The 22,515-nt window shown below is 35.3% G+C and overlaps 1 protein-coding gene across 3 annotated transcripts in view; it reads right to left on the bottom strand.

Moving 5' to 3' along the window:
- enox1 (ecto-NOX disulfide-thiol exchanger 1) overlaps positions 1–22,515 on the bottom strand; it is a 722,268-nt gene that overhangs the window by 313,318 nt on the left and 386,435 nt on the right. For all 3 annotated transcript variants that reach the window (XM_028799665.2, XM_051926915.1, XM_051926916.1), the window contains one exon: positions 13,549–13,630. The gene's annotated coding sequence lies outside the window, so the exon portion shown is untranslated. The remainder of the gene's footprint in view (positions 1–13,548; positions 13,631–22,515) is intronic.

Genomic DNA, 22,515 nt, shown 5'->3' on the forward strand with positions numbered 1-22,515 from the left:
AGATGAAATAGGAATAACAGTGTCATATTAATTTTAAACTTTTTTCTTTTTTTGTTTAATACAACATTTATTTTGCTTTTATTTAAATCTCAGTAGTATTCATCACTATTTATCATCAACAATAATGCCAAGACTTGCACACCTATTGTTAAGTGTATGGTGTTACTGACAATGATAATGGGTCTAAGCTCAGGTTTGTTTACCCTACATTAGATTTGGAATATGTTATAATGCTATAAAATTAAAGGAGGTTCTACATTGCATTTAAATTTTAATTATCTTTATAATTTACTTTATATTAAGATATGACTTTTTTTTTCTTATATGTATTTAATCTTAGCACAATTTGGACAGCTTGAAATAGGTGTCTTTTTTATGAGAAAGTAAACCACCTTGTACAAGTAAACAACATCCTGGACTAAGGCCAAGTTTAGGAATACAGGTCAGCTCTTTCTGGAAAGCTGAGTTCAGTTTCATCTGGAAGGAGTTGGTATTCCTTGGATCTGTGGACTCAGTAACCAAGACCTTTGGTGTATGTGTGTGTGTGTGGGGGGGGTGCTTCTACTTCTTGTAATAGAGCCTTAGGTAAACAAAAAACAGACATTAACCAGTGTAAACCAATGGAGCATAAAGGCCAACACTTGACTCAAAATGGTTCGTGACCACTTGGCAGGTTACTGTTTAGTCATTAAACATGCTTTCACTCATGTTGAAAAAGCTAATGAGCATAGATTTGAAAATTGTAGAATCCTTGCCAATTTTAAAGGGCTGCAATTAAAGATGTTTTTGTCATTAGAAATGCCTCAGAGATCACTTACTATTATTAGAAATCTTACTTTCACAGCAGAAGAAATTTTTACTGAAACACTGCTCCATTTAGTAACTATGGCTCAGTGATAAATTACATTAATTAAATATCATCAACTGCTTATATCAGTAGCAAAAAATTGTCACAGAAAATCAATAACATATTGGAGTTTTCTAGAAAATGGGGTTGAAGGTGAACTCTTTCTTTTAGATTTTCTTCAGACCCAATAACTACTGGCATCTTATATCAGGCATGTAATAACCCAGGCCTAAGCTAGAATCTGTAACCCCGTGAATAATTCAAAGGTTCGAGGTGCAGCTGTCTCGTCAAAATAGACATAGCTGTAGCTTTCATTATCAGTTGAATGCTTCTCCTGTCTAGTAGCTGGGTAATAACATCTGCACTCTGCATCTTATTGTAAAACTTGTCATAGTTTTACTTATCACTACACCTGCCTGAATTTTCTGTTTGTGGTCAGTGTCACTTTGGACAAGAACTTATAGCAGCTCTAAATGCATGAAACTTTCAGAATCATATCTGTGAGCCATATTATTCTCTGTTGTTATTGTGTTCTTACCTTTCAATCTAACTTCAAATATTTTTGGTAAATATTATCCTCTTGTCGTTTTTTGTTTCTGCCTTTAAATTTTTACAACTTCCCACTCTTTCCTTACTAAACTCTGATATTTTCGAAACACATTAATCTGTTCTAACTCAGCCCTGCAAACACATTTTCAGCATTATTGACAACTGATTATACATAAATTACTCCATTTATTACTTGCTGAAGACAACATCCATTCTTTCATCTGGCAGTAAATCAAACCTGCAGCTGAATGGCAAAAGTTTCTTCTTTCAGATTCTACATTTGATTATGTTTGCTGTTATTTCTGCTATTTTTTTACGATTTTCATTAATAGTTTTGTGATAGTAGCACTTCACTTTGGTCTGAATAATGAATAAAGTTATGGCCATAACAGTCCTGAATTATTTTATATTTAGGATTTTGAGCTTTAATGTTAAAATTGGATTAGCTTGGAAGCCTCAGTGGTTGAGGTAATACTTAGTTTATCATGGTATATTATTTCATTAAGTAAACAATATGTAAACCAAATCTACTGCCAGTGTTTGACAGTTATTTCATAAAAGACATTTTTGAGCTACATGAGAAAAAAAAAAAAACTGAATTGCTATTTACTGTAGTACTTTTAATAAAAGCAAAACCAGTGTTCTGAATACCACAGTGATGGAAACTAAATGCAATATCTGAATATAATTACCATTATTATATTATATTATATTATATTATATTATATTATATTATATTATATTATATTATATTATATTAGGGTGGCATGATGGCACAGTGGTAGCACTGCTGCCTCGCATTATGGACACCTGGGTTCGCTTCCTGGGTCCTCCCTGCGTGGAGTTAGGCTATAACGGGTTGGATAATGGATGAATTGATGGATATATTATATTATATTATATTATATTATATTATATTATATTATATTATATTATATTATATTATATTATTCATGATGTCTAGTTATTTTAGATAATTTCTTATCTTGCCTATGGAAGCTTTCCTTTCACTGTGGCATCATTGTGCATGTGTCAACTGCAGAGAAAAAAAAGATTCTTTGAATAAAGAAAACCGTCTGAATTAGCACAACCTGTTCTAATTCACTATCCATAAGAAATGTAATGAATTACTTCATGAGGTAGAAGTATACAACACACTTGCATCAAATAATTGCAATATTAAAATGTGTTGTTCAAAAAGTCTAAATATTCTCAATTGTAATAGAAACAAAATTTAAAAATACATCATATTTGTAATCACTGACCTTAAAACAGCCTAACATGATATCCCACTTGCTTATGTTTGAAATTTGCCATTTTTAATCTTCCAGGAGTGGCTTCAGAGTCCTAGAATCAGCCACCTGGAAGTAGCATAAAACAAGGCTCCATATGTCTACATTACCAATCCCTGTTTTTTCAAAGTTTTGTTAAAAGAAGTTTAACAAAACCCTGGTGTTGGTTGATGTGGCAGACACACACAAATTCAAGTGTTTTTAAAACGTTTTGATGACGACACCTATTGACTTACTGTTTATCATAAGGGTGTCATTACCCGAACAACATATGGATAAAAAATTAGGGGTTTTAAGGTCTTGAGGGCCAGAAATAGTAGGAACCCTAAAAAAGCTTGATGTCTTGCACAACTAGACAACATGTTGAGCTGAACAGTACAGTATATCATATGTGGGGTTTTTCTCATAATGGTGAGTCAGAAGGTGGCAGACAAAAAAAAACTGAAGTGATTTAAAAGCGCTCCTAAGTAATTCTTACAGACACAAAATAAATTGTTTCTTTAAGAATTACAGGCTCACATTCTAGCTCCACTGCTTATGATTTGTGTTTTGTCTCTTTACCAAAAGTGTGTCTGGTCAACTGAGCCTCGCCACCCATAAAGCTCTTGCTTGACCAAGAGTACTGACTGCAGTGTTAGTCTCAGGGGTACAAAAAACACATAGCAGAGCTAGAAAAAGTCCAGAGGAGAACGACTAGATGGAAGATTTGTACTTGACTTGTTATGCAAATGAAATAGCACAGAACTGCCTCATGGCTCTAACAACATTCTGTAAAAGCTTACACCTCAATTGAATAATAACAGCAGTTCCACTAAACCATGTAAAATACACAACAGGTATGAATATGATACAATCTCCGACTTACAGTAAGATTTCTTGTCATGATTTGTTGCAGAATGTAATTTATATTACATGAAACACCAGGTCATTGGAGTAAATTCTGCAGAATGTGTTCAGGACCATTAACAACAGGCTTTTGCAAAAAATCCAAGAATTCTATTGGGATATATTAAAAATAAAAGAATAAAATGTATGTATGCATATATATGTATATATTTATAGACTCACACCCATGTCCACACGCACACATACACACACAACAAACATGCAAATATATAAATATATACATATAATGTATATAGATTATGCATGCATATATACACACTTGCCTATAGTACATGGTATTTTAACAGCTTTTTCTTTCTTTCTTTTAATGTCTGTTGAAATCCATTAAGGCTGTGCAACACTTAGTAAGCTGAGTATTATGCCTTTAACCATTTGTCCATGTTACTGTGTTACTGAAATAACATAAAATCTTTTTCTGTACGCTCTCTGAAAATTATGTGCCTTCACTAGACCAGTAAGTATAATCTTATCAGCATTCACAACAACACTACCAAAATGCCACATAAAAATGATGCAATCAGTCTGGAGTAGGCAATATTGTGCTCTCTAGTAAGCATAATCTTTTTTTTTTCTTTTTTCAATTTTTCACATATGCACCATGCAACACAGTAGGTATCAACTAAATCTGTGATATATTCCTGAAATAGACTCTTGATTACTGAATATTAGCCAGCAGCTGGTAGCTTATCATGAAATTTTATTTGATTAGCTTTTCCAGTTCTCTTGTTCTTGTGACCTTAGTAGAAATGCATGACATCCCACCATAATGCCTATATTTGCTTCAAAAGTGAGCATCAGGCTGCATCTGTATTTTATTTTTACAAAATGATAACCAGTCAGATAACCAGTAATGCAAGACCAGAGTCTGCACATCTGTGTTGCCAGTATTTTCAGGCACTGAAGAGTTAAGCTTCTGTATTTTATATTTTACTATAGCAAATCTTTTTTTTTTTATACCATGAAAAAATTGTCAACTGTGAACATTGCAAAGACATTTTGTGCAATAATCTGGAGACTGCGAGAAAGCAGTCAATTCTCAATGGGAATGCATGGTGAAATAACCATTTAGGTAATATAAGTAAGAGGAGCCCACTGTCTTTTTCCTTCTTATCAGCAACACACAATGCAGAAAACCAGTTAGATTTTATTTGGCCTCAGCAACTCATTCACTTTGGCAGCTTTTAGCAGCTGAACCCTGTAAAGGCAGCTCCTCCAGGGTACTGACTGCTATAATGCACACTTACTACTGTAATGGGAGGAGAATTGCCTTTCTTTGTTCAGCCAGAACACCAATGTACTGTTTGGTTTATGTTCAAAAACTGAATCACATTTTCTTTAGTTGATACATCTGCGTAAGGACATACTGACTCAGCAGAACACAAATGAACATTATAACAGTAATGTGTGCTGGGCATTTCAGAGAGCTTTTAGTCCCAGGTACTGTAGAAAGGCTTTTTAAAAGACTCTTTTTCACGTTTCATTTCATTCAGTAAAGGTCAGGGGTCCATTAGTTATCAAAACTATTAATTATTAAACAATTTTTAAATATACCCCAGGGAATTCTTTTAATGGAGTATTAAGGTTGAAGAAAAAAAAATCAATATTTAGTTGATGCTGTTTTTCTTTTAACTAGCGCATAAGAGTAGCGGACTTCTGTTCATCCCTTTTTCAGTCTTACTAAATATCATCAACAGATGTCAACTCTCCAGTTGGATGCAATAGACAGGAAACAATAGCTTTGTCTGGAGGGGGCTGCAACTGACTAGAAAACTTGGGCATGTTAATCAACTGGACACTAAGCCTTTGGACAGCTGAATGAATCAGGAATCACCAGTGTAAACCTATACAAACATTGGCAGAACAGACTCAAATATGGCATCTTGCCTGCCACACTACTATGCCATTTTATATACTGGAAAGCAATACTTGGCAAAAAAGATTAGAAAGATCCCTTTAAGATTATAAATAGAGCTTAAATAAAATGTTACAACATAATATTTTCTCCCCATTTGGTATGTCATCTTTTACTGTAATAGCAAATCACTATGATCAGTACATGAAGGGCTTTCATCACTGTATTTGGCCTTTCATTATATAGACAAACGTCTTAAAACAGAATGAGTTCTGAGTTAAAAAAAAGTGTTGCTAGAAATCTACATGTTGTAACTGAAACTAAATACAATACATAAAATAGTGTAGTTAAAATTGAAACATAGTAGAATTCAGAATTAAAGGCATTGGACTTAGGGACACATCGCCTTTTAATAATAACTGCTGCCCTAAAGCTTAGATGTCAGCACCATAGACTATATGCTACTTTGTAAATTTGTATTTTTGGCAGGCTATCTTTAAAACATAGAAATTCATTTTAACATTTTCCTTTTGTTTTGTAACATTATTACATACTTGCATTGCTGACAGTTTTGCGCAATGTTCTGTGCCTAAAGATCAATCCTCGTTTTTATCAATTAAAAGAGCCTTTTAAAATCCAGACATTAGTGCATGTGTGGCTTCTGCAACAGTGACAAGTTCATGGCAACACTTTAAAATAAGGGTTTTAAGAGCTTGTTACTATGCATTTATTAGTTACCTATTGCTATGTAACACAAATCCTTTGTTAAGATTTTACACGGAAGTAACTGACTAAAGGAATCACCCAGGTTGCCCCTATTTTAAAGTGTTACCATTGAAATATACATGATGAGATTTTAATGCAGCATTAACAAGTAGTTCTGCAGCAGTGTGTAAAGCCTTCTTGAGGATAAAGCTATCAGCATACAGATCAGGGTAAATCACTGCAGGGAGCAGGCAAGCCTTAAAGATCTTGTAAATCTTGGAGCTGCTTGATACATAAACTCTACCACTTCACTGCTAAGGTTACGACAGCTGTATACATTACCTTTGTGAAATCAATTAATGGGACAAAATCCTTTTCCTTAGATTACAAAAATACTGCTTTGTGTTTACAACATGCATCTGCACAGTATGTGCATGGTAAACAGCCATGTGGGTATTTATTGAAGTTATTTTAAAAATAACATTATATAATTCATATAAAGCATGCAGATTGAATGGAACAAAAATAGCCTTTTGTACAAAATATCTAGAGACATTAAATTAATTGAAACACATTTTAGATACCATTTGGCTAATTGCATGAGGCACAGACCAGTCAATGGTTGGTATTCATCATTAATTGACAACGCTACAGAATAGCAATAATCAAAGGTGTTAGGCTCTTTGTTTTCTTTTCAATATACTTTATTAGTATGCAACCAAGTGAGACAACATACCCCCCAAAAGATTACCTTTAATGGCCTTTTCTACTTCCGGATCCAAAGGACTAAAGCGGCTAACTCGCACCATTTTCAGAAAGCAGCACACCACGCTATCCCTTGTCCTGTGTAACAATACTGATGTTCAAAATGCTTCTGCACTAAACACTTCAGCACCTTGCCATTTTACTTGACTTCATCCTGCTTCTACGGGCAAACTATTAAAGAGTATAATGAACCACTTTGATCCTGCCCAATCTGGTCAGATACTTTACTCTGTAATCTACATTTGCACAGGCCACTCTCTTGCCAGCATGCAGGCGAATGCATTATTTCTAAGACTGCCCCGGGGAAAGCTGTATTCTTAAAGAATGACAAGGAAATATGCAAGGAAAGGACAAACAAAGTTTCCAAGGAGAAGAGAGACCCACACTAATAAGATTCACTTCAGTGGCTTGTTTCTCAATTGCTCACATTTTACAATGCCTCAGTTATGGGAAACGTATCAGGTAAAGCATAAAAATGAGTGTAAAAGGGAGTAGGAAATACTTATCTCTTATCCTAAATCTTGTTTTTATTTTATACTATAAGTGATATTTCTATTTTGTTCTATACATTTGCAAACTTTATTGATAATGAATTTACTGTGACAATAAAAGGAACAAAAATTGATTACAGTATATAGGAAAGTGAAATCTATAACTAGAAATAGTTATAGTCCCTTACATTTTCCAATCTGTACATTTCTGTTTATGTAGACCGTGGAACTATTTCCTGCTGTGACTGCACCTGCCTAATCTACTGCCTGTGTAAAGTGGCCACTCCATTCACTCCCTTAGGATTCTTAGTTGCCTTGAAAAATGACCCAAAACTATTTAAGCCCAACCATGCTTTATATTCAGTGTCTGCCGGATTAGTCAGACTCCTGTTAATCTCATCCTGTGCAGAATAAACAGTAATTAATAATGAAAGGATCATGATGAGAATATGTTGTGCTTGAGGTTCAGAAACCAAGGCCTCTTAAACAAAATAAAATCTAGAACATAACCCTAATGGCTTGGGGCATGGTAATCAAATGCTGCCATTCATTTTGTAAGTAGGCATTTGATTTCCTTTGGTTCTTTTTCTATATAAACGTGTTACTATTTTTATTATATATTAGTGGCTCTGAAGATGAGTTTTGCAATGGTAAAACTACTTTCTGCTTGCAACTTGCAGGATTGACTTCTGACCAGTTCACTGAGTATGTAATTCCTTCAGACTTTTCTGCACTCACATTTTTTTTTTTTATCATTTTACTGCCTCTGTCTAATTTTGTTTACTTTATACCCTAATTCATATCAATTATAGTATATATGTACATGTCCTGAATATCTGTATTGTTTATTATTCTTTACCTTCCTCAAATTCTGTCATATCATTTAATTATTTTCTGTTTGTGGTACATGTATATACAGTACATCCTGGTGTACATTACTGTATTATTATTATCATTATTGTTTAAGCTTATCCTTACTTTTACTTTTACATTTTATATAAAATTATTACACTTAAATTTCAGTTTTCATTTATTGTGAGATTGTCAGTTCAACATAAAATGTTTTGTTTTTGTTATTCAATATTATTATTGGTGTGACCTTCTTGTCATTTATTTGACTCTTTTAATAAACAGCACTGTACTTGTAAGACTCATTATTTTTCAATTATTAATAATTGCATTTATTAGATCAAGTTTTAATTATATTTTCAATCATTTTTAGCTTATTTGTTCTATTTGCTTGTTTGCCCTGCTTGTTCTCTTGTGTCATAATGCAACAACAACAACAACAACAACAACATTTATTTATATAGCACATTTTCATACAAAAAGTAGCTCAAAGTGCTTTACATAATGAAGAAAAGAAGAATAAAAGACAAATAAGAAATTAAAATAAGACAACATTAGTTAACATAGAAAGGAGTAAGGTCCGATGGCCAGGGTGGACAGAAAAAACAAAAAAAAACTCCAGAAGGCTGGAGAAAAAAATAAAATCTGTAGGGGTTCCAGGCCACGAGACCGCCCAGTCCCCTTTGGGCATTCTACCTAACATAAATGAAATAGTCCTCTTTGTAGTTAGGGTTCTCACGGAGCAACCACGCTCCAAATAAACTGTATGATGGAACATCCATTAATTCACCTATCCCTTTATGTAGTCTCATTGAATGTGAACATGTGAGTGAGTATGCCCTCCAAGGGTCCGGGACTGGTCCATGCCTTGTACCCAATTCTGCTGGGATTAAACATGAGAATGAACACAGTTAGTATTAATACCTCACAGCTGCAGAATCCGAGGTTTGACTTCTGGCCATGGGCTTAGCCTATTTGGAGTCTGCATTTTTCCCTATATCTTTGTGAGTCTTCCCCCCCAACACCCCCCCTCCCCCCCCCCACCAAATACCAAGGATTTCTCCACACATTTGAAAGGTCTGCAGGTTAAGTTAATTGGCAAGTCTATGTGAATGAGTATGTTCTACAATGGACTGCCACCTTGTCCACTGTTGATCTCTATTATGTGTCCAGTTTTTCTAGGATCGGCACCAATTTCCTGCCATATTGAACTGTGAATGGGTAGATAAGATTTGAAAGAATGTTTTTATGTCATAAAAAGCACCAACTCGTTGCAAAAACTGCAACTTTTGGCGAACCTCCAATAAACATTTTTGTATAGTGCCTAAAATATCTTTTAAAATCAGTATATTTACAGTCAATTCAAAAAGAGTCAACAAAGATCTGACCACATTTCAGGATATAAGGGTATAAATTATGGCTGTTTGAGAATGTTTATTTAAAAGCAATTGCTACTTTACATGCTGTAATTACTGGCTGCTGAAATTAATTTCTTATTTTTGTTTGGTTTGTTTACACAATAAACAACTTGTTTATCTTTATCTGTAGATAGTCTCATTTATTAAATACTACAAGTTAGAGTTTAATTAACTCCACAAAGTACTATCAATGAAATAAACACAATATCTAAATAATGTAATTTTTAAATAGCAAAAAGTTATTCTAACTCATAAATTGCTCCACCGGAAAAAATCTAAATTTAATGATTTGAAATGATTAATTTGGTGAACTTAAATAGGTTTAAACAGGTTTTGAAAATGGATAGTGTAACCACCAGGGATGTCACTTAGCAACAAACCATAGACACAATAATGCTCACCACAATAGTAGGATAAAATAAAGGATATTCACTCACCCAATACACCTTTTAACGATCACAGTGCAAAGATCAATGAACAAACCACAAGACAAAACCAATTCTTCCTCCTTCTGTCCTCCAATTGAGTGTTACCCACTGCCTCCTGATTCTAACTAACTGTGAGGCAGCGGGCTCCTTTTCAAGCCAGACTAGGCAATGCTTTCGGTGCCACAACATGTCTTCTTGGAAGCACTTCCGGGTCATATGGAAAGCAGGGAGGTCCTTCCCAGAACAGCACCCTATACCGGCACTAGGGACCCAACAGGGTTGCACATTTCTGGACATCAACTCCCAGGAATTCCTGAGGGTGTACCAACTGGGCCACCAGAAGAGGACCACTACTACCTGCTGTATGGGAAATGCAACTGCTCCCAAATTACAGCTCCTGCTGGTCCAACAATCATATTATTCCCGTGGGGCATAAAGTTGTTTCTTCATCCTGCTGCCTAACCTGTCTGTGCTTCTGCTCTCGCCTCCTGTCCGGGTAAGAAACTATCCTGCTTCCCTGCCAGGAAGCCTGTTCTCCTTCTCAGACATTCACAATAGATAAAAATTATTTTAAATGTAGTAGCTAGACAGACAGGGCCTCATGTAAAACGCCGTGCGTAGAATTCACACTAAAACATGGTGTACGGACAAAAGTGGAAATGTGCGTACTAACAAAAAAATTCAGATACACAAGAGCTTACAGCTCCAAGAGGATAGCGCTTGGAAATCTAAATTGACTTAGAAGCCAGTCATCATCATCATCTGTAAAAAAAAAAACGCTGTCTTCTATTGAGTTGAATTGAATTCCTTTATTGTCATTGTATGGTACAATGAGATTTAATATGCAAACCCTTCAAAAACCTGTTTTCCTACAAAATGATATAAAAACAATAATAATAATAATACGATAAAAAAGCAATGAAAAATATACAATATGAAAACATAAGTACAATATACCTGTACATAGTGTAGATAGTGCAAATGGTTCATGAAGTGCTTGTGCAATATTACAGTTGTAGTGCAAGTTTACAGTGAGATAATTGTAATTATAAGTACAAACAGTTCTACCGGGAGCACTTGATGGACTGATTGAGTGTGTTTAAAGCTCTTGGGATGAAACTGTTTCTGAGCCTTGAGGTCTGTACAGGAAAGGCTCTAAAAGTGTTTGCTGGACTGGAGAAGTTCAAACAGACTGTGCGCTTGGCTGAGTGGAATCCATGCAGATGCTGGTAGGCTTTCCTTAGTCAGCGTGAGCTATAAATTTCCGCTAGGGCTGGAAGCGGTATCCCGACAATCCTCTGCGCTCTCGACACAACCCGCTATAGAGCTTTCTGATTAGCTACTATGCAGCTATGATACCACACACACATACAATGGGTTAAAATACTCCGAGTGGTACACTGAGAGCAACAATTCCAAAGCAGTTATGATATTTGGAATAGCTTGGCCAATCTGTGCACCATTATATTTTTACAAGTTTATTGCAATCAGGTGCCTTAAATTTATAAATTTGCGGTTAATTAGAAATGCGGTTAATTTCAATGTATTTGATAAAAACTGAACCATGGATGTGAATCTAAAAAAGAATGAGAAACTAAACAGGAACAGTAGCACTGCTTTGACGCTGGGTGCTGCCAGTTTACAAAACGTGCACATGGTGATGGTGGTGGGGAGCTACCATGCACATGGTGATGGTGGTGGGGAGCTACCATGAGAATGCACATGGCTTTTATACATCATAATGTGAGTGTGGAAATGGTCTTGCATTTTTGAAAAGGCCAACACTGTTGTCTACCTGCATATCGTCATTAAGTTCGCAGTACTGATTATCAATAAGTGTTAAGAGCTTAATGAATTAAAAAAAAGGAGGAAATTAAAAAAAAAATTACCACAACACATAACTGGAGTCAAACAACGATTGAACAGAATAAAACATCATTTATTTTTATAACTGATAAAGATTCTGTTGTTCTGAATGTCATAAGAGGAGTACAGGAGGGTGCTTTTTAGTGAGTAAAGGTAATTAGCAATTTTTTTTTGTTGTTGGTAGACATTTATTCAAATTCACTGTATACTGAAACAGTACTAATTTTGGGCATTGATGCTAATGAAGAGTCAAGATTTTTAGTAGTTTTTTGAATGAATTAACTTTAAATCATCTTTGTAACATTACCAAATGCTGCTTTAATATGGAGTTCTGCTGCAATCTCTTTCATACCAATACCATCAAGGACTCTATGTAACAATGTTAACAGCTCAAGGAAAATAATAATATTAGCACCTGGTTAAAAAAAAAATCATACAGAGAAGTATTTAGTTACATAGTACTTCTAAGACATCCGATTAACTGAGGCCCATTATATTATATATTATACAGTATATAAACTGACATTGTACATGACTGGCCATGACTGTATTCTTTTACAACCATAATAATAAAGTCAGATCATTTAAAAGTAACCTGCTAAGCATCTACCATATAAGTCATTTTTAATGAATGGTCCTTTAGCTCTGCAGGAAACCAATTTTCTTATTAACTTTGTTTATCTTGTTTTTAAAAGCAAACTTTTGTCATCATCATTTCAGTGGGAATGTCATATTTTCCTCTAATGATAGATTAAGTGTAATGTACTGTGCTTTAGGATGTATTGTATATTGATGTATCCAAACTTGAGTAAATGCATGTTAGCACAACTATAAATTGATTGACATATACTACTGCATAAACTGTATTTCATATACCATAAAAAACTGTATCATAACTGAAAGAGCATACACTTTGTCTGTAGCATATATACAAATAAAAACAACAGAAGCAAGCCAAGCATCAAACACAGCTCTGTAGCTAAGTTGATGCATATCTGTCAGGAAGGCTGACATATTATATACTTTGGTTAAAGAAAAGCAAATATTATATAATAATTAGTCATTTTTATTACCATTATGTAAGAACATTTTGTTAAAAATCAGTTTAATATGTTTAAATAATTAGAAACCAACAAATTAAAAAACATATTTCTAATATTCACTCAGAGCTTTATTTTTATTTTAATAACGACTGTTTGTGTTTGAAGCCCATTTTCTTTATAACTGCACTCATATATATTTATCAAAATGTGCTGAGTGCAACATTATAATGAATTAAACTAAGAACAGCTAATGCATAAACTAATGCATAAACTAAAAATTCAGTGAACAGATATATTTTCCTTTAAATGTAATGCAGAACATATCATAAGTATGTATACATGCAAACCATAAGCCTTCAGTTCAAGGTTAACATGATCTTTCTTCTTCCAAGACAGCAATTCATATTCCATGCAAAGCCATTAGCAGCTTCAAATAAAACTGTTGGGATTCGGCCAATTTTGGGAGTGCAACAGCTGCAAACCATGGCAATTAGTTAGATTTACATAAGACAGGCCTAATAAATACCGTTAAAATACCTGAATGCCAGATGGTGTGAGTTGCCCCTGTACTTGTTAAGATGACTGTTTCCACGGATCACTCAATGCCAATGAAAAATTTCTGTAAAAGAAACAGAATAGCTACTGAGTAAAGAAAAAAAATACACACACGCATACATATATATATATATATATATATATATATATATGGAAGAGAAGGTCTGTGATACGGTTTGCATATTTGCAGCTGGAGATCCACAAAGGGAGAAAAATGAATCACGCATCATAAAGTAGTTTTTATTCCTGAGCTTTCAACCCCTGCCAGGGGTCTTCATCAGAGGATAATGCTTAGACTTACAAGAATCAAAGGCAATATATAGCAAAAAAAATTACGTGGGGGGGAGGTGGCTAAGTCAGTGTGATCAGGAGGGCGGGGGGTGTACAGTTTATTTATTATGAACATGTTCTTCTTAAGTTTGCATATGCTGGATTTATGTCCAAGTGTCTGTTGATGGCGTTCTCATTTGATAGCCAAGATTCGGACAGCTCTCTGGCACTTTTAGTACTGGCTTTAAATTTTACTTGTACATTGTCCCAGTTAAATGTATGTCCTGTTGATTTAGTATGCGTATAGATCAATGAAAGTGAGTCCTTTCTTATGACTGCGTTGCGATGCTCCTGTATACGTGTTGCGATTCTTTTTGAAGTTTGTCCTATGTATACCGCTGAGCAAGAACTGCATGGAATGCTATAAACTGCGTTTCGTGTTTCTGCTGTCGATTTCTTGTTTTTAGCATTAAACAGTACCGTGCGCAAATTGTCCGTGGGTTTGTGTGCTATTCTGACGCCTGACTTGGCCAGGATGCGCGGCGCACCTTCAGACACCTTGTGGTGATAAGGGAGTGAGTGCCAGGTGGGGTGGGGGTTCTTATGACTGAATATTCGGTGAACAGCACTGTGTTGGCTTTACAGCGCTTGAAAGATGTATCCATCGCCGAGGACAAGATCATGGTCCCATTTGACGTTGTGTCGCTATACACTATGATTCCGATTCATCTGGCCACAGAAACAGTATTAATGAGACTGGAAAGCAACCCCACCATAGAGACAAGAACCAAACTGTCCATTAAAGACATAATGCACCTAATATCACTTTGCCAAAAAACTCACTTTCATTTCAACGGCAAATACTATACTCAGAAAGAAGGCATGCCAATGGGATCGCCATTATCAGGACTTCTAGCGGAACTGGTAATGCAGCGATTTGAAAACATGGCTCTATCCCAGTTCACACCCAAAATTTGGATACGCTATGTAGATGACACATGCGTCATACTAAAAAATGACCAGCTAAATGAATTCTACAATCACATCAACACAATATTCCCTGCAATCCAATTCACAATGGAAAAAGAAATGAACCGACACATCAGCTTCCTGGACATCTACATCAAAAGAAATAATGACGCCACCCTGACCACAAGTGTTTACTGTAAAGAATGCTACGCAGACAAGATATTACACTTCACCAGCAATCACCCGGTATCTCATAAACGGAGCTGTGTTAAAACTCTTTTCAGAAGAGTCCACACCCATTGTAATACGAAGGAAACAAAATTGAACGAGAGATGCTATCTCTTCCATCTTTTCACTTCAAACGGATACTCAAAAACATTCATTAATCGGAGCTTACACAGAAGACGCCAAAAAACTCAGCGGTATACATAGGACAAACTTCAAAAAGAATCACAACGCCGTCAGAAGAAAGGACTCACTACCTTTGATCTATACGCATACTAAATCAACAAGACATTGGCCTACATTTAACTGGGACAATGTACAAGTAAAATTTAAGGCCAGTGCTAAAAGTGCCAGAGAGCTGGCCGAATCTTGGTTATCAAATGAGAACGCCATCAACAGACACTTGGGACATAAATCCAGCATATGCAAACTTAAGAAGAACATGTTCGTAATAAATAAACTGTACACCCCCCCCCCCCCCCCCCCTCCTGATCACACTGACTTAGCCAACACACACGTAATTTTATGCTATATACTGTATTGCCTTTGATTCTTGTAAGTCTAAGCATTATCCTCTGATGAAGACCCCTGGCAGGGGTTGAAAGCTCAGGAATAAAAACTACTTTATGATAGGTGATTCATTTTTCTCCCTTTATGGATCTCCAGCTGCAAATATATATATATATATATATATATATATATATATATATATACATACACACACACACATTATATATATATATATATATATATATATATATATATATATATATATATATACTGTATATATACAGTGGTGTGAAAAACTATTTGCCCCCTTCCTGATTTCTTATTCTTTTGCATGTTTGTCACACAAAATGTTTCTGATCATCAAACACATTTAACCATTAGTCAAATATAACACAAGTAAACACAAAATGCAGTTTTTAAATGATGGTTTTTATTATTTAGGGAGAAAAAAAATCCAAACCTACATGGCCCTGTGTGAAAAAGTAATTGCCCCCTTGTTAAAAAATAACCTAACTGTGGTGTATCACACCTGAGTTCAATTTCCGTAGCCACCCCCAGGCCTGATTACTGCCACACCTGTTTCAATCAAGAAAACACTTAAATAGGAGCTGCCTGACACAGAGAAGTAGACCAAAAGCACCTCAAAAGCTAGACATCATGCCAAGATCCAAAGAAATTCAGGAACAAATGAGAACAGAAGTAATTGAGATCTATCAGTCTGGTAAAGGTTATAAAGCCATTTCTAAAGCTTTGGGACTCCAGCGAACCACAGTGAGAGCCATTATCCACAAATGGCAAAAACATGGAACAGTGGTGAACCTTCCCAGGAGTGGCCGGCTGACCAAAATTACCCCAAGAGCGCAGAGACAACTCATCCGAGAGGTCACAAAAGACCCCAGGACAACGTCTAAAGAACTGCAGGCCTCACTTGCCTCAATTAAGGTCAGTGTTCACGACTCCACCATAAGAAAGAGACTGGGCAAAAACGGCCTGCATGGCAGATTTCCAAGACGCAAACCACTGTTAAGCAAAAAGAACATTAGGGCTCGTCTCAATTTTGCTAAGAAACATCTCAGTGATTGCCAAGACTTTTGGGAAAATACCTTGTGGACTGATGAGACAAAAGTTGAACTTTTTGGAAGGCAAATGTCCCGTTACATCTGGCGTAAAAGGAACACAGCATTTCAGAAAAAGAACATCATACCAACAGTAAAATATGGTGGTGGTAGTGTGATGGTCTGGGGTTGTTTTGCTGCTTCAGGACCTGGAAGGCTTGCTGTGATAGATGGAACCATGAATTCTACTGTCTACCAAAAAATCCTGAAGGAGAATGTCCGGCCATCTGTTCGTCAACTCAAGCTGAAGCGATCTTGGGTGCTGCAACAGGACAATGACCCAAAACACACCAGCAAATCCACCTCTGAATGACTGAAGAAAAACAAAATGAAGACTTTGGAGTGGCCTAGTCAAAGTCCTGACCTGAATCCAATTGAGATGCTATGGCATGACCTTAAAAAGGCGGTTCATGCTAGAAAACCCTCAAATAAAGCTGAATTACAACAATTTTGCAAAGATGAGTGGGCCAAAATTTCTCCAGAGCGCTGTAAAAGACTCATTGCAAGTTATCGCAAACGCTTGATTGCAGTTATTGCTGCTAAGGGTGGCCCAACCAGTTATTAGGTTCAGGGGGCAATTACTTTTTCACACAGGGCCATGTAGGTTTGGATTTTTTTTTCTCCCTAAATAATAAAAACCATCATTTAAAAACTGCATTTTGTGTTTACTTGTGTTATATTTGACTAATGGTTAAATGTGTTTGATGATCAGAAACATTTTGTGTGACAAACATGCAAAAGAATAAGAAATCAGGAAGGGGGCAAATAGTTTTTCACACCACTGTATATATATATATATATATATATATATATATATATATATATATATATATATATATATTTATTATACACACATTTTTTTTTAACCAAGGAACTTGCTTGAGTGTAGATACAGTAAACAAAAGGCTACTGTATCTATCTTTAAATATGACCCTTACCCTAAACTGTATTAAACAAGAGAAACATAATATAAAGTGTGAAACAGTTAATGATAATATAAATGAGCATTTCAAGAAAATGCAACTTGTAGAACTGACTTGCTAAGATTAATACAACTATTGATGAAGGTATTGCTTGACAATGACAGGAACATTCTGTAGAGAAATTACCATCAGATCTTAATTTGTATTTATTTAAGAGAATGTTCAGTTTGTTAATCAAGGCAATCAAAATATATTCATAAAAAATGTCAAAATAAAGTATGGGTATTTCTGATTAATTTTACGTCAGAGTATTTGCAGCTATCCACTTTCAATACCAGCTTTTTCAATTAGAGGTTTAGGGAACGCTGGACAAGCAATTACGAGCCATTGTGGTGTCATGACCCAGTTTTTCACATGACAACATCTTTGTTACCCACCTTGGGTACCCCCCTGTGAATTCTTGGGTAGATCTAGTGCAATCATCAAAGCTTTTGGGTGTGTGTGTGGGTTGGGGTCCCAAACAATCACTAGAACATCTGAGTGTTAGATGAATCAAGTGAGATCGTCAATGCTTTTCCTCATTGGTTACTAAAGCATGATTGTCAGAGTAGGAGTTGGACAGCTCATCCAGGATCAGCCGCAATTCACCTGTGATGATGCTGCTGTGAATTGAACATAATCGTCGGGGAGGAGAGGGTGTATGTGGGGGGTGTGGTAAAGCCAACACAGCTCTCTAGAAGCCCCCACCCAACAGGATGGGAAACACTGCACTAGACCACTGCAGGCCATGATCATGCACATGACCAGCCTTCTCCTTTATTTACCTTTATAATTATTGTTCTAGATGCAATATGATATCAGATGTACATTGATTAACTGATGTACAAGCTTTTCATCTGCTATATTGTAATTAATCTTTCATTGCGTTTGTCTTAAGTTCCAAAAATAAGTAACACATTTTTATACTCACTGAAGATCAAGAGTAGAGAAAACTATAAAACACAGAAGCTGATTTTAAGAGTGGGTAGTACTGATAAAAGCATTAACAGATTATTACTCTACTTATCAATTTCAGGATTCAAACAGCTCTCGTTTAAAAAGAATTTTTGTCATGCTGTATAATATTACTCTCACAGGAAACAATGTATATGTCTGTTATTCTGCTAGACAAATGTCAAATAGTAAAACACTGTCTAAACTGCCTAATAAACAGGTATCTCCACACTTATCTCCTCCAATGCAAACCTAAAAGGGACTGCATAAGTTACACCTTCAGTTGTAAGTGAAGTGAAGACTGTTTATCAATAAAAAAAATAAATCTTGTGCAATTAAAAGAAAGCAGGAGTCTATGCCCAGTATCAGAATTAAAGTATATGGTAACAGGCACTTTCATGAATGACATATTTGATTTAGAATGTGAGCCAAAGAAAATTTTTATTTTCCTTTCTTTCAGCTATCCTTCGTGTAGAGGATGCAAACAAAAGCACTGACCTGCAAGATCTCTATGACCTGTTGCAACCCTGTTCTCCTTGGGCATTCCTGCATTCTCATACAATTGTCTGCCTCTCCATCTCCAGGTTTCTGCACTCTCTACTCAAGCCTCCTGTTCCAAACCAGGGAACAAACCTTTTATGCAAATTCTGAACTCAAAACACTTGAGCACCTCAACTGCACCTGACTGGCATGTTTAATATATGGCAAAAATTAGACAGCTGTGAAATTATTCAAATTTTACTTTTAACAGCATAAGAAAATTTTGTAGCAGAATGTATGCATAACAGTATAGTGGCTTCTTTTTTCATTCGCTACTTTAAAGCTAATGTCTGACTGAATTCAAGACCTTCAGACTTGCTTATTAATTAATATTAAGTGATAGCTTGTGAAAATCACAAACATTTTTTCCCTTTATTTTTAAGTCTGCTTGTTTTTCTCAACTAAATTCACAATTTTGATGGTGTGATAAGTGACACTTCGTAGATTTTTTATTCTGGTCAGTTGCATGTTATACACTGACAAATTATATGTGGACTCTATCTGTTACTTGTTTATCTGTATTATGTTAGTAATATGTTGATTTATTTCTCCTTATTATTTTGGGTATTTTATTTATTTATTTATTTATTCATATAATTATTTTTCTAACTTATTATTTCTCTTTTTACTTGCACTTTTGTTAAACTCTTGTAATGCTATTTGAGATACATGTTTTGAATGAAAATGTGCTATAGAAATAAATACAATTGTTGTACCCTGCCTGTCTGAAAATGATAGAAAAACAAATATAGACACAAAAAGAACATGCTAACTTCAATGTATATTTCGTGCTATGTAATATTCTTCTTTTTTTAATGTATTGAATACAAAATAGATCATGTTTCCCATATTCAATCTGGAAGTTACTCTTCTCTTTTTAATTAAGATAGTTTAATACTCATCCCAGCTGAAAAAGTTACCAATCTGCTTATCCATTTTTTTGTGATTCTGATAGAATATCCTTTAATGATTGTGTTCATTAAAAGATAGTTCTTTCAGCTCTCAGTTGTAACTTATTAATTAGTACCTAATGCATTGTTCAAAATAAACAAAACAGAAAATAATTACCTCTCTCACAGCATGTGCAAAAATTAGTAAGAATATTTATAAAAGGAGGGTTCAGACAGAAATGTGGTTTACCTTCTTCTCCTCATTTGTAAAATTTAGCCTGAACTGCCACTGAACAAAACACATGTTAAAGCATATCTAAGTTAATCAGGGATAATTGTGATTTTAAGAAATGTTGCTTGACAACATCTTTCCTTTGTATGTATCTTTAATACCATTGTAGATCAGGAGCAATTTCTAGTTTAATTCAATCATTTACAGCAGCCAAGGCTTAAAGTAAGCCTGTCTGAGTGTGTTTATAATACAAAGGAAAATACAGGCAGAGTTTGATAATTTATTACGGATTATTGGAATTAAATGTCATACACTTGTGCTTTGATGAGGACTGTTATGATAGGTTAGAAGAAGCCTCTGTGGCTGCTTGCAAACTCTAGTAATTATTTTGAAATTGATTCTGGAATTTACAAAATTGACTTGAATTTCAGGAATATATGCTGAAATACTGGAATTTAATTTTAGGTACAAATGAAATGTGTATAAAAATGTATTAATAAAGGGGTGGTGTGCTGGAATAGTAGCTACTACTAAAGCCTCACAGCTCCTGAGACCTAACGTACGTTTGACTTAGAGTCTATGCTGAATATAGACATTCCCTGTGTTAACATGGGATTTCTACCTGTTCTCCAAGTTACTCCTAAATTCTAAACACATACATGTTATGTTCACTGAAAGCTTTGTGAAGGTTTGTTTAGGTGAGTGGGTGCTTTGTTAAACAGGAATCCCTCTGAGAAATGATTTCTGTCTTAGGCTGCATAATGTCCAGGCTTCACCCACTATACTGTAGGTTTACCCCTCAACAGGGATGGCTAGATGATATTAAAGGTGCTGGAGAATTCATAAAATAATCCTCACAGACTGCTGCCAGCTTTGTCCAAGTGAGAATAAGCCTTGTGAAGCAGATAATTAATTTCATCCTTCACTGTAATCGTTCTCCGATAGGCAAACTGTAGTGGGTCCAGGTGGTCTACCACAAGAGGACTCGTATAGTCCAGGACTAGACTCTCAAAGGTGTTCATGATGTGAGATGTAAGTGCCACTTGTCTGTAGTCACTGGGTGAAAAGGTGCCTGATTTCTTTGGAACAGGAACAATGCCAGATATTTTCCACAGCAGTGGCACTTCCTGAAGCTTTAGGGACACACTGAACAGGTGTCAGAAGACAGTACAAAGCTGGTCAGCACAGGCTTTAAGAACTCAAGGACCAACTCCATCTGGTCCTGCAGTCTTTCCTCTAAGTAGCTTCTTTAGTTGTCTCCTGACTTGGTATTCAGTTATGAACAGCCCACAGTGATGGTCAGAAGTGGACTTGTCACTGGCCATTCCAGTTGATGTGGTGGGAGTTGTTGATGTAGTAGCAATGGTGGTAGTAAGAGGGAAAATCTATTACAAAATTGGTTCAGGGTGTTGGCTTTGTTCTCATCCACATTTTAGCACCTGAATTAAGAAAATGGATACACGGATGGATGGAAATAATAAAAATGTATTGCCTATCATTATTTTTTTTATTTAAATTTTAAATTGCAATTAAGTTTTATTTAAATTTTGCAGTTAAATAAGTATTTTTGAAGTTCTCTCTAAGTTTATAAGGATTCATTTTCCTTTACTAGCTCAGGTACAAAATTCACTAAACTGATAAAAGTTTCAGAAATGTTTGTTCAATTAATGGAATTAAATGTTAAATACAAATCTATTCATCCAATTCCATCCCTGTTTTGTCCATTACAGTATAACATGGAGTTTATTCCAGCAGCATGTCACACAAATCAGATGCAAGCTAATCCAGTGTAGGGCTGGATGCTGACTTCCAGTGACTTAACTCTTACAGCTTACTGTCACCAATTTTTCTTTTTCTTTGGATTTTTCATTTTAAAGTGTCACTAATTCATATAATTTTCAAGGTTATGTGGAAAATATAAACAAATATAAAATGTTAAATATAAATGCCATTATTGTCTTTTGAATATCTGAAAGCATTAGAATACAGAACCTGGATAAAATTCAAACAAGCACTGGGACAAAACGCCAGCTTCACACAGATAGCAGCAAAACTAGAACTCTAAAAGGCAAGTCCAGAGTAACATAGTCACACACAGAGGTGCAGTGGCTTGTTTGTATGGTGTGGTCTGACAGCATATGCATGATTTTTGTCTCTATTTACTCTGGCTTTCATTTCATACCCCAAAGATGTTTGTGTAATGCTATGTGGGCATGAACTGTTGCACTAACCTTTGGAAATCAAAGACCACACACAAGCTCATCAGAACTAATACTCTATGG

This window comes from Erpetoichthys calabaricus, chromosome 4 (genome assembly GCF_900747795.2).
Source record: "Erpetoichthys calabaricus chromosome 4, fErpCal1.3, whole genome shotgun sequence".
Lineage (NCBI taxonomy): Eukaryota > Metazoa > Chordata > Cladistia > Polypteriformes > Polypteridae > Erpetoichthys > Erpetoichthys calabaricus.